Source organism: Eleutherodactylus coqui, chromosome 12 (genome assembly GCF_035609145.1).
Source record: "Eleutherodactylus coqui strain aEleCoq1 chromosome 12, aEleCoq1.hap1, whole genome shotgun sequence".
NCBI classification, from domain to species: Eukaryota; Metazoa; Chordata; class Amphibia; order Anura; family Eleutherodactylidae; genus Eleutherodactylus; species Eleutherodactylus coqui.
The window spans coordinates 100,980,827-100,990,923 of NC_089848.1; the positions used below are offsets into that span (position 1 = coordinate 100,980,827).

At 42.4% G+C, this 10,097-nt stretch overlaps 1 non-coding gene across 1 annotated transcript; it reads left to right on the forward strand.

Moving 5' to 3' along the window:
• The first annotated feature begins 6,183 nt into the window (after nucleotides 1-6,183).
• On the forward strand, nucleotides 6,184-6,297 carry LOC136587269 (U5 spliceosomal RNA). The gene has a single exon (XR_010787454.1). It is a non-coding gene; the product is annotated as a U5 spliceosomal RNA (small nuclear RNA).
• The last annotated feature ends 3,800 nt before the right edge of the window (nucleotides 6,298-10,097 follow it).

Below are 10,097 nucleotides of genomic sequence, written 5' to 3' on the forward strand. Positions count from 1 at the left end.
TGTCCAGCCTCTGTTTGAAGACTTCCATTGAAGGAGAACTCCTCACCTCCTATGGCAACCTGTTCCACTCATTGATCACCTCACTGTCTAATATCTAACCTGTGTTTCCTCCCATTGCTTCTAGTCTTTCCTTGCGCAGATGAGAATAGGGCTGATCCCTCTGTACTATGACAGCCCTTCAGATGTTTGTAGACAGCTCTCAGCCTTCTCTTCTTAATAAATAAAAAAATTACCTGAAAGCGCTGCGGAATAAGTTGGCGCTATACAAATAAGATTTATTTCAAAAGTCATTTTCAACCCAAAATACATTCTTTAAAGAAAATAAATTTCCCCAAAGACATCCATCGCTTTAAAAGTGACCCTCTAGTCCTGGGATAGGATTGTATATAGGCATTGAAGGGGGAAGTTATATTACCTACCATTAGTCCTCTGCACATTTTTCCCTCAGATCTGTTGGTTTCAAGCCACATTTTTGATCTTTAAATTTGGCCACCAATCTTCTAACAACCTAATTCCTACTGTACATTGCAAGTCTGAGGCTTTTTGGGCCGCTGAACACGTCTGGCCAATCAGAGAGTAAGGGGAGTGTATCGGTAATCTAACACGCTACCAATACAGAATTTGTATTAAGTAGAGTTGCTTGTCATGATCATCTGGTAAAATGAGGACGATTTTTGCAAAATTGGATCGTCTCGTGTCGCCCTGACCGAATCTTCGGCGGTAATCATTGTAAAATCAGCATTCCTTTAATGGGTAGTGCTGGTGGCTCAGTGGTTAGCACTGTTGCTTTGCACCATTGGAGTCCTTGGTTCAAATCTCATCAAGGATGATGTCTGCATGAACTTTGAAAAACTTCATACAGATGTTGCCCATGGTCAGATGTGAGCCACCACACTTGTCTTTCCTTCTTCCCTCTCCAGAGGAAGAGAATTACAAGAAAAAAAAAGAATAAACACAGAAAGAACATACAAACTCTATTTAGATATTGTCCATTTCCATGTAATTTTGCTGCATTAGGTAACTTCTGGAGGAAAAATTAGTGAACCTGATTTTTACATCGATTGACTTTAATGGGAATCAGGATCAGATTGTTTCAAATATTTTCGGAAAAATTGGTCAAACACATCCGACATAATTATTTCAATAATCACTCATTACTAATATTAGGTAGTTATAAGATTGTGGTGGCCATCTTGGAAGACCAAAAACAGGGCGTGGAATCGAGAAATAATAGCTGAACAGACCAATGGCTGTAACATAAATCCTCTCTGTATTAGTGCAGTATGTCTCCACTGGAAGTATGGGTTGACTGACTCAGTTAGAGGTAACAACAAGGCCACACCCACAGCTCCCAATTGGCTTCCACAGCCGGTGGAGAAATGGTACACATAACAACTGTATATACAGCTCCTCCCGTCTGTTACAATGTGTCAGTGAGTGGATTGCCAGTTCTTGGGATCAGCCTGTACCTTGCACGGCCGGAGAGGTGATGGCCAGTAGTAATAGGGCGGCGGTTGCAGCTGCAGCTCACACATCAGTGTCGGGGTGCGCAGCTCCACACGCAGTACCCATCTCCCCAGACTTCATCAGTCTCTGCAGGGAAATGACTGCTCAGGCGGCGGAGCATGGTGGTGCTGCTCTGCAGTCTGTTTCCGCCAGCACAGGATGGACTGCTGGTACTTGTAGTCTTCCCAAAAGGCTCCTCCGGTATTAGTATAGTATTGTCTCCATCGGCCACTTCGCTCACTGCTTGTGAGCTTGGGTCTCAAGCTCAGAGGTGGGCATTGGCTTTAGCCTCTGCAAAGGTGTGTGTGTGCGGGAGCTTTTGGCATGACCTGGGCATTACCTCTAGCTGAGCTTGGCCAACCCATATACTTCTGGTGGAGACATACTGCACTAATACCTCTCCCCTCTGGTCTATGGATAGATTTTTGCTTCGGGACTACAAAGCCACTTCAATGGGTTGTCCAATTGTAAAATTACTGATGGCCTAATAGTTGATCAACAGGCGGCTGCTGCCCAGGAACCTTACCCATCAGCTGCTCGCTGGGTCAGTGTGCTCGTGCACTGAGGTGATTTCTGCAGGATGCAGACAGCTCCTTTTCCACAGCAGTGGCAATTCTTGGCAAAGCTCCCATTAAAGTGAATGGACTGCAATACCAAGCCTAGCCACCTCAGTGGTTAAGGAGCCATTTGCTTCCTGCAGAAATCACCTCAGTAAATGAGCGCAACAGGCCAACAAAAAGCTGATCAGCAAGGGACCCAGGTGGTGGAACCCCACCAATTTATTGTTGATGGGCTATCTTAAGGCTAGCCCAACAATACTTTACAACTGCACAACCCCTTTAAGCTCACAGAGGAAAATAAACACTGGTTACAATTGTAGCAAATCATCAGAAGTTGGGTCAGAACAGATTTTTTTACAGGGAGCTTGGCAGGAATACATGCATTTAGGCATGCCGCCTGTCTATTGTACAATGTACCTTGTATACCATCTTTTAGAGGCTTGGTGCCAGTAATAGTGAACAGCCAATCACAGTGGAGATGGAGGTTTCTGTATGGTAAAGACCTTTCTGCTTACCAGTGAAAAAATATCTAACCGGCTCCTGGCAATAAAACGGAGGACGATTTATAGCCCACAGTACTACTTCATTGAAATAATATCGATAGTCTAATTTTTCTGCAGAAAACGTGTGCGAGATCATAAGGTGATTAAAAGTCTAAAATGATTTTTTGGGTTTAATTAATAATTTTAAAATTAGTTGATGAAATTCCAGGCTTCTTTTAATGATATCCTCTCTTATTAATGTCCATCTTGCTAAGTTAAGAGCTTTGCAAAATATATGTTAGGATGTTCAGCCATAAAAGCACCTATCCGTCCTTTATTATTACTGTATTAACCTTTCCATTAAACTGCATTTCAAAATGTAGACATCAGGAAAATAAAAAATAGATAAAAAATTAAATGGCTTCCTGACTTCCTGGTTACTTCATATTTTCCACCCTAACGAAATATGATGATGTTCCAATTTTTAAGACTCCGTTTCTTAAAATGACCGAACTCCGAGAGTTGGTCTTGTTACAATTCACACTAACCATTTGTTACACCTTTCCAACGGCTACTGAGATGCCGCTTTGGTCGAAGCAATTACCGGGCTTTCTTAAATGATTTCGCAAAGGTTAGATTATCAGCTTTGTGTTATACTTGAAGAGTTGAAATGGTTGTTACAATTACTGTAATTACCCGCTTCGGTTCCCAAAAGTGCTATGCTTATTTTGCTTATAAATGAATTCTTTAAGTGTAATTGAATTTCTTGAAGAAATTGTGCTCATTTGGGATTAGAATGACCTGTATATGTTTTATCAGCATTTACAGTGAATGACCATTTCATTAGAGACCCCCATCTAGTAGAGTGTCGGAACTCCTTTGGCCTTCAGAACTGCAGAAATTCATTGCAGCATCTATCCACAGGTATCAGACGACCTAAGGTGTGCCAAGAAAACCTCCACCTCCATCAGTTTGACAGGAAGGGTTCATCGATCCATGCTGCTTGCACCAAATTCTGACCCTCCCATCAGTATGGTGCAATCTGGATTCATCTGACCAGGCAAGGTTTTTCCACTGCTCAATGATCCAAGGTTTGTGCTCTTTTGCATACTAGAATCTTCTCTTTATGGTCAGCTTCTGTTACAACCCAGCGGTGCTAAGGAACAACAAGTTCAGACACGTTAGTTAGAATACCAGCATTGTATTCGGCTGAAGCTTGCCCCGTTGGAATTCTTTTCCTCAATCACACTCTTCTTGGTATACCCTCCACACCATTATACAAGAATACCCCACAAGGTTGGCAGTGAAATCCCAGCTCCGGCTAGTCCAACACTAATGACCAGGCTTTGTTGAAAGCCCCTCACATTACTGGATTTTCCAATTTAATGTGGATTCACCCTGGAGCTGATCCACAGAAATCTTATTATTTGATTTTATGTTGTTCTGGAGTTACGACTCTATTTTCCGTACAAGCTGCAATTTTAAAAAGGCCCGAGTTTCTAATAAAAAGGCTGATCACTGATCTAAAGCTGTCTGTCCAAATTACAACATAACCTTTATTGAATCCTTAAAGCCTAAATTACAAATAAGTGGGAGGAGCACTCACAAAATACACTATCAATCCCTAATAGGGCCACTAAACATATGTAGCAACTGCCCCGACAAGGGCAACCCCCATGCAGGATCCTAGCCCTAGATAACTCTGTTTCACCCTATAAGAGAGGAAAAAGATAGATATGCCACAGGACAGGTTCTACATATGTTTGGTGGCCATATTAGGGAGTGATAGGCTAACCTTGTAAATGCCCCCTTTAGGTTTTAAGGATTTAATAATGGTTATGTTATAATTTTGGACAGACGGCTCTAGACTCTGTGATCTCAGCTTTTGGAACTGCTGTACTGCGAATAAGCTGTATTAACTTTCCAGGAATAGTATTGCCTGCGTTTATGTGAACCATTAGGGTCATCCGTAGGTACAACTTAGGGCTGTTTAGGGACAGTGGGGTCTTGTGTTTACGGACAGTGTCAGGGAAATATTTAAGGAAAGCCAGAGTTACGGTCCACATTTCTCTGGTTGTCATTTCAGCTCCATAACATCTGTTCCAGTCTCCGCTGTCAGTTTCTTTATATTCATTATCCTCATTATTATGTTGCCCATACCTCTGCCCTTTTCATTTCATGGTGAGTCCCTAGTTGCATTCGTGCTTTTACTATGTTGATATGTGCTGTACTTTATATCTGTATTGCAACATCCAGGTGTTAGGCTATTCAATTCTCTTGTACATCCTGAGGTAGACTGTGGCTTACTGTGCTTTACACACCATAGCATTCCATTTTTAATCACATTGACTACAATGGGTTCATCAGGTTTCCTTGGGGTCTCCATTTTTTGATAGAAATAATCTGCAATATTCTTGCTGCTAAAAAGCAGCAGCATCCTGACAGTATGGAGACTAGCAATGGTGTAGACAAGAGCCCCAGTAAGCCTATATCTACAGTACAAATCCTCTTGTGCTCGTAGAAGTTTCTTTTGCTCCCTCCTTCACCTTCTTCCTTAGTGGCCTGATTAGGTTTCAAAACAGGAAGTTTCGGGATCGATTTATAACTTGTTAATGCTAAAACTGTAACATTTACCTAATTTATCCTTGTCTAATTTGTACTTTTAGCTTCAACTGGCCACTATTTATTTGTAATTGCTCACACAAGGACAAAACTCAGTGGTTTCCATTAAATTGGCTCTATGTATGAGGCAATCAGCTATAAGGTATAATAAATAATAGTAGATACATGTATTATAGATGCCCACAGTTGGCCTATTTAGACAAGATATAAATATTCAGCACCTGTGAATATTTTTTAAAATCCATACAATTAGTTTGAAACATCTATGAATACAAAGCTGTGCTGGTACTGTATCTATGCAGTAAATTTGTTTTGGTTTATCTATGGAATAAGCTCTGCTCTAGTCTGTACCGTATTTATGTAGTAAGCTCGGTTTTGTTCTTTTATCTATAAGTAAAAATGTACCAAATAAGCTTGGTTCTAGTACTGTAGCTATGCAGTAAGGTTGGTTCTAGTACGATATCTTCGTTATTAAGCTTGATTCTGTTTTCATTTATATGTAACAAGCTTGGTTGTGGTACCTTATCTATGTAGTAAGCTTGGTTCTAGTATTGTATCTATGTAGTAAGCTTGGTGCTTTTACCCTATCTATGTAGTAAGCTTGTTCTGTTACCTGATCTATGTAGCAAACATGGTTCTGTTACAGTATCAATGTAGTAAGCTTGGTTCTGATATTTTATCTACGTAAGAAACTTGGTTCTGGTATCATGTCTATGTAATAAGTTCAGTCCTGCTGCAATATTTATGTAGTAAGTTCAGTGATCGTATCGCATCTATGTTGAAAGCTTGGTTCTGGTACCATACCCATGTTGTAAGCTTGGTTCTGATATCGTATCTCTATAGTAAGTGTCAGATCATTTTAAATCTTCGGAGTAGTGTGAGGCCTACAATCTTTTTACAGCTGAGGGTCCATGGTAGACCTAATCTGCCCCTGCCCAGGAAACAGGAACTGATGTGAGGTTATCCAATTTGTATAAAATAGTATAGAATATGTCGATGCTTAAAAAAAATGAATGCTTTAGTTTCTCTTCAGAAGGTATAAATCTTTCGCCTTTTTACTAAAAATTTTCATGGAGAGAAGCAACACTGAGTTTTGTAGATGAAGAATCTGACAGTCTCCTGAGAAAGGTCCAGAGGAACAATGAAGACATCTCTGCCATCAAGCCACTCTCCGTCGTCAAGGTTGTTCACAGGGGTGCATGGAATGGTCCTTGAGTATCCACAGAAGTGATGACCACAATGATCGGCATTGCAGTATATTACACAGCATACACTGCAAAGAGCAACATCCAAGTGTGAAATGAACAAGCCACGAATGATAAGGGAGAAAGACTGACCGGTAGAGTTGAGCGAACATACTCTGCCGAGCTTGATGCTCGTTCGAGTATTAGCGTACTCGATGGTGCTCGTTACTCGAACGAGCATCAAGCCGTGTTCGACCCCGCCCCAGTTTTTGGCTCTTTCCCGCTGTGATGGGCCTGTTTTGGCCCCTTTCCCCCGCGACGCGCGCCATTGGCAAATTTTTTGTCGGAGAGGGAGAGGGAGAGACCTAAAAAAAAAAAAAGCTCGGCACCCAGCGTCCCACATACAAAAATGCTCGAGTCTCCCATTGTAGTCAATGGGGTTTGTTACTCGAGTAGAGCTCTCGAATTTTACGAAAAGCTTGACTCGAATAACGAGGACCCGAGCATTTGGGTGCTTGCTAGAGATGAGCGAGTATACTCGCTAAGGCACATTACTCGAGTGAGTAGTGCCTTAGCCGAGTATCTCCCAGCTCGTCTCTAAAGATTCGGGGGCCGGCGGGGGGCGGGGGGGGGGGGGGGGGAGCGGGAGGAACGGAGGGGAGATCTCCCTCTCCCTCTCTCCCGCCCGCTCCCCTCCGCAACTCACCTGTCACCGGCGCCGGCCCCCGAATCTTTAGAGACGAGCCGGGAGATACTCGGCTAAGGCACTACTCGTTCGAGTAATGTGCGTTAGTGAGTATACTCGCTCATCTCTAGTGCTTGCTCATCTCACTGACCGGTCCTGGTGTAAAAATGTGTTCTGTTTTTGTCATTTATACAAATAAAGTCTTTTTCTATACAAAAAAAAAGGAATGCCAAAAATATACTGTAAATGTTCGCATTAGCGTTCAGCAACGTTGAAATGTGCCTTTCTGCATCACAAGCCGTCTTTTCCTCCACAATATGTATCAAGTGTATCGCTTTTACATTCCTTCTAATTTCTCCCTTCATTCTATACACTTTTCAGCCTTTGTTCCTTTCGATTGTTCTATATCTCGTTACCGATGTCATTCCCACCCGCTTGTAGTATGGGGCATATTCAGTAATTCTCAGTCATGTTGCACATTGAAGAGGTTGCTGCCCCTTGATCTATTTTCACCTTAATCTACTTAAATTTTTGATACAGAAATTGAATAGCTTTTACCATATTACCCACTGCAATGTAATAATCATACAAATCACTTAAACTACGGGGAAGCCCCATAAATCTACACAACCAATTGTATTTACCTTTTTGTGATTACGTAGCCTTTTCGATATCGCAGTGGATTTCAGTCATCTCATTTATCTTGGCTCATCTGTATAAAGCTATGCACACCCTCAATGGCCATTCTCTGAGAGGCCTCCATCTAGCAGCGCATTGGACTTCCGATGGCTTCGGGAATCGCAACAAAAACCTGCATCAATTATAGCTGAAATCTACATCGGCTTGTAGCTCATCAGTCTGCAGTAGAGCTCTGGTTGGCTGTGTAACAGACCATCACACTGAGTCTGGGCTTTATGTTTTTCCTTGTGTACGAAGTCTTACAGTATATAGACCCTGCAATGCTTCAGGGAAAAAAGCTATACAAATCAGTGATAGAATAAAGCCTCCACTATGCACCAAATAACAGGTAGCTACTAGAGATGAGCGAGCATACTCGCTAAGGCAAACTACTCGAGCGAGTAGTGCCTTATTCGAGTACCTGCCCGCTCATCTCTAAAGATTCAGCTGCCGGCGCGGGTGAGAGGTGAGTTGCGGCGGTGAGCAGGGGGGAAGGGGGGGGGGGAGAGAGAAATCTCCCCTCCGTTCCTCCCCGCCTCTCCCTGCCCCCCTGCCTGCAGCTGAATCTTTAGAGACGAGTGGGCAGGTACTCGAATAAGGCACTACTCGCTCGAGTAGTTTGCCTTAGCGAGTATGCGCGCTCATCTCTAGTAGCTACCCTATGTGTCAATATCTGACTTTTTAACCGGCCTTGGAAGATGACTAGGGATGTAAAAACTCCTCCACAGTTTATTCACATTGATGGCTTTGCACCCAGCCAACCAGAACTCTACTATGAGGGACAAGAACCTCTGAAACAGCTGTCTGTGCATGGGTATATGACTTCAACAGGCCTTACAACATTACAAGGGATTTAAGCCAAACTAGAATACCTATGGAGAAATTATTACAGCCCTAGTCATGTTGCCATTGTATAAGATACCCTCATGATGCTCTCTCCTATAGTGCTCTACACAAGGTCCCTTTACACACAACGATAATCTTTCAAACAACTGAAAGATTGAAAGATTTAGCGACCTATTTGTATAAAGTGTTAATGACCATTAACACTTTATCATCTTCATTTACATGTAAAAAAAGGACATCCAGGAATTGTTTGCAGAGCTCAGCATGTGTTTAAACACACACCCAGCTGTGCAGACAGCTGCTGTCACATTTCATTGTTGTCCTCGTGGTTAGTGTAAACATGCCACAGGGAAAACATCTGACAGTCTTTTGAAAGATGAGCAAAATATATTCAAATGGAATGTATTTGCTCAGTCTTTCAGAAGTGTGAAGGATGGATTTTATGTGAACCTAAATCCATCGTTCAAATGAAAAGAGCACGATGCCCACGTTTGCATGTAATGCTTATTGCTCATTTTCGGCCATTTGGATGAATTTTGAGCGATAATTGTTGCGTGTAAAGGGGCCTTTACCCATAGACTGTTTATAGAACATGCAAATGGATGTCTTAGATGCCCTTCCCTAAACAGTGGGAAGCCTCATCCTAAACACGCTTTCCACCTCCTCATGTTGGCTTGTTGTGTAGGTGAATTTATAGACAGAGAATTTACAATTGTGTCAATATTGGGTATCAAACTTCTAGTGGATGGACCTCTACGACAAAGCTTTTCAAAGTCTGTGGGGACTGATACCTTTGTTGGGACAAATAAGGCTATATTGGATGGATGAAAACTACTCTCGGAACCGGAGGGATGGCAGAGAAGAACAACTGCAGGTAATATTCATCCACCACATCCGGTCCCAGGACCGTATTTTGTCCCAAAACCAGATGGTCACTTTGAGGCGGGCTTACCTAAAACATAATGAGGTGGAATATCACTAGGATATGTCATCACTTTATGATCGGTGGGGTCTGATCTCATGTGATCAGTGCTGGCCAATCAGAGAGCAGTGCACAGTGTGCATTAACTAGTTAGAAAACTGCTGCCATCTTAGGTGGGTGAAAACAGAGAGTCACTTTGACATTAGAGATGAGCGAGCATACTCATTAAGGGACAATACTCGAGCGAGTATTGTCCTTTTCGAGTACCTGCCTGCTCGTCAGAAAAGATTCGGGAGCCGGCGGGGGAGAACGGGGGATTTCTCTCTCTTCCCCCCACCACTCCCCCTGCTCACTCCCGCAACCCACAGCTCACCCCCACCGGCAACCGAATCTTTTCTGCAGGTACTCGAAACGGACGATAGTCGCTCAAGTATTGTCCCTTAACGAGTATGCTGGCTCATCTCTATTTAACATTTACATATGAGGTGCATGTTGTAATAGTTCATAAACTAGACAATAAAAACATACATGTATTAATTCTAGCACAATTTGTAAAATATATTTTTTTCAAGTCCAATAAGAAATGAAGAATTTGGTATGGCGAATTACATT